At 42.5% G+C, this 6,000-nt stretch overlaps 1 protein-coding gene across 2 annotated transcripts in view; it reads right to left on the bottom strand.

Moving 5' to 3' along the window:
* The window catches only part of LOC122806691 (ephrin-B2-like), a 988,190-nt gene that overhangs the window by 242,144 nt on the left and 740,046 nt on the right, over positions 1 to 6,000 (bottom strand). The window lies entirely within an intron of this gene.

Genomic DNA, 6,000 nt, shown 5'->3' with positions numbered 1-6,000 from the left:
ACAAGGAGACTGCACAGAAAAACTTCTGTTACCCCTGCAGTGCTGGAACCCTGGAGCCAGTTGCACATGCTTTACCAGTGTAGGAAGCACACCCACTGGATTGGGATTATGTAGGGTCTGCTCCTCATAAAAATAAGTTCTTTAACAATATTTGGGGTTTGGGGGTTCATCTGACTGGAACTAATTTGATATTGTAGGTTCTGACTGGCCAATCTAGAAACCATACAAGGCACACTGTTTTATAAATATACGTGCATAGTGACAGATACATACACATAGCATGTAAGCTACATATAAAGACTCAAACACAGAGCAGGCACCGTTGTTTACCAAGTATTTATTACTGATCCCCCTATACATTTACATGTTTACCTGCAGACACATAATTAACATGTTTACTGTACAGATGCACATATGACTACACCCTCTAAGTCTCGGGACTTGTTTAATCCAAATACATACATATATACACACAACCAATAAGCATGTGTTATGCATGGGTCTACATTAGTTAATCGACTGCTTAGGTTGTCGAATCTGTAATGATCGACACCTAAATGTCGAACTTGCAAAATCTCGAATGGTCATTTCAGCAAATTCTTTCCTCGGGAAAGAAGTCGCTTGGCCATTATCGGGGACTTGCCCTTTTGGCAATGTGGAGCAATCTCGGAGTTGGTATATTTAGTTAGGGGGTGTGGGGGGCACAAAGTTAATTTTGTTTGCGGACGGCCTATTGAATTCTTTCCCGAGGAAAGAATTTGCTTAAATGGCCATTCGCGATTTTACAAGTTCGACGCCTAGGTGTCGATCATTACAGATTCGACAACCTAAGCTGTCAATGAACTAATATAGACCCGTTATGCATATACTCAGCTGTATGTGGCATCTCTGTTGCAACAATACACAAAAAAGTGTTCCACTTGACACAGAAAGCATACACATATGGGCATTTAACATTTACGTGGTACACACACGCACTTGTAAACTTGAAAATTCAGGAATGTGCCCAAATTGTACACATACATTCAGTGCTTGTGTTGCACAACTGTAGTCATTAGAATTCACATTCAGGCAAATGCCCATATTGGTCACGCACACTTGTGGGCATGTCCATATACTACATATGTGTTCTTTGTTGTGCAAAGGTGCACAAGAATGTATCTATTCATGGATATGTCCAAACTAGACACACAGATCTGCTACTTGTGTTGAACAGTTCACACAACTGCAAACTGTTTTGAATATACTTACTCATTTGCATGTCTGACACATACTTTGCAAACATGCCATCTCTGTTTGCTGTCATATTTATATTCTGTTTCACTGCTGTACTCAGAAGATATAGTATTGTAAGGCCATATATGCACACAAACACAGATCAAACTGCTAGACCTCAGTGAGCTTCTGTCAGTTATTTTCACAACCGTTAACTAGATCTGCATGTAAGCTAACGTGTGACCTCACTGTTCATTCAGCTGTTACTTATTTTTTTTGACTGTGTTAGCACCCCAGTAATTACTGCCTGCTTCCAGTGCAGACCTGAGGTGGCATTTCTACTACCTAGGGGAAATGTGACCGGACACAGAGAAAATTAAATTTTTTTACCTGCTATTTGATCTTCTACATCATCCTGAGTTACCACTAACTCAGCTGGGGGGGGAGCTTTGTTTACCACTCATGAAAAGGACAACTCCGCAGTAAAGTTTCCCACCTCTCTCTTATGCTGGACTGCAGTGTCAATACTGAAACATGAATCCAATGATATGGATGTATGAGGAAGAGAACCCACAGTCTTCTGATTTGGCAATGTGAAAAAGCAAGTGTCCACTTGCTGAGCTACTGATACAGACATATAAAGCTTTGTAAGAATCCATGAGGTCTCTTAGAAACACTTTGAAAACATTTGCCAGTTCTACATTCCTCTTTCTTTTAATAATTTGCATTTCAGAAACAGCATTAATTTAAGCTATAACATTTTCAAGGTAGAAGGGTGCCACCTCACAGATATGTTTTGAAGGCCCTTTTGAAAAATAGATATACCTGCTCCAAAGCAGTAAAAATGGTCTACATTTGCTGTTGCCTCCCAAGAGAAGAAAATGAGTCACGGCACAGAACAACTAGAGCGATTCAAATCACACAGGGCTCTCAGTCAAATGCTCTGCATACAGTTGCCAAAATGTTAACTGCTATCAGGAAATGGAAAACACATACTTTCAATGTCCACATGCTATATGTCAGGTAAGCAAAGAATGGGGTAATGAGACTTGCATTTTCCAGCATAAAAGGCCATATACTCATTTCCACTTCTCTACACTATAACAATAATTGTGCAGAAACACTAGGCTGCTAGCCCAAGGCTGTCATGACACTGATGAGGGGTAGCAGGAAAGAGTGAGATGCAGGACAAGAGGACACTTCTAACCAGGCTTAGAAAGCCTTGCAGTCCTGGACATTTGCCTCTTTACTTCCTACTCTGACTGATGCATGAACAAACTTCTGTGATACTACTGTACACTTACAAGTAAAAACAGAGGATATGAATGCAGCCACCAACATGACCCCTCCTAACACCTGGTGAACAACATTTCACACAAAGGAATAAACTAGATGTTTTTTGTAGAGGACCTCCCCTCCCACACACCTCACTAAATCTCACCATATGGAGGGCTGCACCACCAAAATTCCCTCTATTTCAGATAACCCTCTCTGGGGTCACACCTTGCCCCTAAGAAAGAAGCAAGAAAGAGAAAACCATATCATTGACGTCTGGCACAACCCCCAAAGGCCAGACACCAATACATTTCCACCCCAGCACCAAAGAATCACCAAAAGAGTCACTGACTGTCACAGTGCTGTGTTCATTCTACTGTCATTAGCTGGGCACATACCCAGCTAATGACAGTGGATCTGTCTCAAACCATCAATCTGCAGATGGCCCTAAACATGACAGAACCATGTTGCAAACAGATTTAGTCGCTGGACCACTCAACCTACATATCTCTATCAATAGGTAAAATAGCAACACACTGCTACAGAGGAACCAGATTCCCCACTAACTTTATAATGAAAAATTAATTTAAGAAATTATTTTACTTTTTAGTATTTTTTTACGTTTCTGTAATAAATTGTTGGAAACATGGTTCTCTTTGTGGAAAGGTTAATCTACAAACACTTAATTTCCAAGAGCAGGAAGACCACAGACTTAAGGTCAGGGACTCGAGCATCTTGCAGCTTGTACATGCTCTCACTCACGCTCAGACTTGAATATGACTTTGGGAAGGCAGCTGCTGCACTTTACCCGAACAAACTCTTGGAGTTGCAATGAGGACGGCGCAGTGGTGCTGCAGTAGTGTTGTTGCCTCATAGCAAGAGGTTCTCCGGTTTGATTCTTGACTGGGGTGTCTTCTGTGCAGAGTCTGCATGTCCTCCCAGTGTTTGTGTGGGTTTTCTCTGGGTACTCCAGTTTCCTCCCACATTATAAAGACGTGTCTAGAGCATTTCTTCCTGGGCCTCCTCTAAAAATTGGCTTCATTCTGAGTCGGACTTTCCCAGTAAACAAATGTTAAATAAATAAAGTAAGTGTAGCAGCTGTACGGAAGGAGTGGGAATTTTAGGAAGAGGGAGGGAGATTTTTAGGGTTAGGGAGCGATAAGGTTATTTTAGAGTTAGGGAACAGGATGGGAGTTTTAAGGTTAAAGAGTAGTAGGGGAGTTTTAAACTTAATGATCAGGAAGGTTATTTAGGGTTAGGGAGCAATCAGAGAATTTAGTTGGGGAGGTTCAGTTTAAAGTTAAGGTGTGATCTGGAAATTTAGGTGGAGTTTTAGCTTTAGGGAGTGATCAGGGATTTTAGGTTTAGGGAGGGGGAGTTGAGTTTTAGGTTTAGGGAATAAGGAATCAGGTTTGAAGCTAAATGAGGGTTTTAAGGGTTAGCATTAGCAAGATGTTGTAATATAACCCCTGTTGAAGTGTGCCATTAGCTATTAGCATGTGAGAAGTTGTAACATAACTCTGTGGAAGTGTGCTGTAAACTGATACCATGCGAAAGGTTGTAATATACCCCTGTGGAAGTGTGTCGTGAGCTGATAGCATATCAGAAGTTGTAATATACCTCTGCAGAAGTGTGTCATGAGCTAATAGAATGTGAGAAGCTGTAAAATACCCTGTGAAAGTGTGTGGTGAGTTAACAGCATGTGGGAAGTTATAATGTGCCACATCAGATACACGGAAAATGTACAGAAACTCATACCGCATCGGTCGAGGCCCAGGTTAACAACCACCGCCACCAGTACTGTTGGCCAACAGGGTGCTGGCGGAAATTGGGCTACTGTTGGCCGAAGAAGGAGAAGAGGTGGAAGGCATGCCCGAAGGCAGGTAAAGGCTAGGACTGTGATAGCGAGGGTCGGAACTTTGAATGTTGGCAGTATGACTGGTATAGGGAGGGAGCTAGCTGATATGATGAACCGAAGGATGGTTGGTATATTGTGTGTGCAAGAGACCAGATTGAAGGGGAGCAAGGCTAGGTGTCTTGGAGGCGGTTTCAAATTGTTTTATCATGGTGTTGATGGGAGGTGAAATGGCATAGGCATTATCCTGAAGGAACAGTATGCTAAGAGTGTTTTGGAGGTGAAAAAGAGTGTCAGGTAGAGTGATGTTTATGAAGCTGGAAATTGATGGTGTAATGATGAATGTTGTTAGTGCATATGCTCCACAAGTTGGGTGTGCGATGGATGAGAAAGAAAAATTTTGGAGTGAATTGGATGAAGTGGTGATGACTGTACCCAAGGGTGAGAGACTGGTGATTGGAGCAGATTTCAATGGGCATGTTGGTGAAGGGAACAGAGGGGATGAGGAAGTGATGGGTAGATATGGTGTTAAGCAAAGGAATGCAGAAGGTCAGATGGTAGTGAATTTTGCTTAAAGGATGGACATGGCTGTGATGAATACGTATTTTAACAAGAGGGAGGAGCATAGGGTGACATACAAGAGTGGAGGAAGATGCACACAGGTGGATTATATCTTATGTAGAAGGGCCAATCTGAAGGAGATTGGAGACTGTAAAGTGGTGGCAGGGGAAAGTGTAGTTAGGCAGCATAGGATGGTGGTTTGTAGGATGACATTGGTGATCAAGAAGAGGAGGATGAGTGTGAGGGCAGCACCAAGGATCAAATGGTGGAAATTGAAAAAGGGTAATTGTGAGGTGATGTTCAGGGAAGAGTTAAGACAGGCACTGGGTGGCAGTGAAGAGTTACCAAATAGCTGGGTAACTACAGCAGAGCTAGTAAGAGAGATGGCTAGAAGGGTGCTTGGTGTGACATCTGGAAAGAGGAGGGAGGACAAGGAGACCTGGTGGTGGAATGAAGAAGTACAGGAGAGTATACAGAGAAAGAGATTGGCGAAGAAGAAGTGGGATTGTCGGAGAGATGAAGAAAGTAGACGAGTATAAGGAGATGAGGTGCATGGCAAAGAGAGAGGTGGCGAAGACTAAGGATAAGGCGTATGAAGAGTTGTATAAAAGGTTGGACACTAAGGAGGGAGAAAAGGACCTGTACCGATTGGCTGGATAGAGGGACCGAGATAGTAAAGATGTGCAGTAGGTAAGGGTGATAAAGGATAATGAGGGAAATGTACTCACAAGCGAGGAGAGTGTGTTGAGCAGATGGAAAGAGTCCTTTGTGGGGTTGATGAATGAAGAGAATGAGAGGGAGAGAAGGCTGGATGATGTGCGGATAGTGAATCATGAAGTGCAGTGGATTAGCAAGGAGGAAGTAAGGATAGCTATGAAGAGGATGAAGAACGGAAAGGCTGTTGGTCCAGATGACATACCTGTGGAAGCCTGGAGGTACTGAGGTGAAATGGCAGTGGAGTGTTTAACTAGATTGCTTAATGAAATCTTGGAAAGTGAGAGGATGCCTGAGGAATGGAGAAAAAGTGTTTTGGTACCGATTTTTAAGAAAAAGGGTGATATGCAGAGCTGTAGTAACTACAGAGGGATTAAACT

This window comes from Protopterus annectens, chromosome 7.part0, assembly GCF_019279795.1.
Source record: "Protopterus annectens isolate FY-2018-M chromosome 7.part0, PAN1.0, whole genome shotgun sequence".
NCBI lineage: Eukaryota > Metazoa > Chordata > Ceratodontiformes > Protopteridae > Protopterus > Protopterus annectens.
Note: the sequence above shows the minus strand (reverse complement) of the source record. Positions and strands in the feature narration are given on the sequence as shown.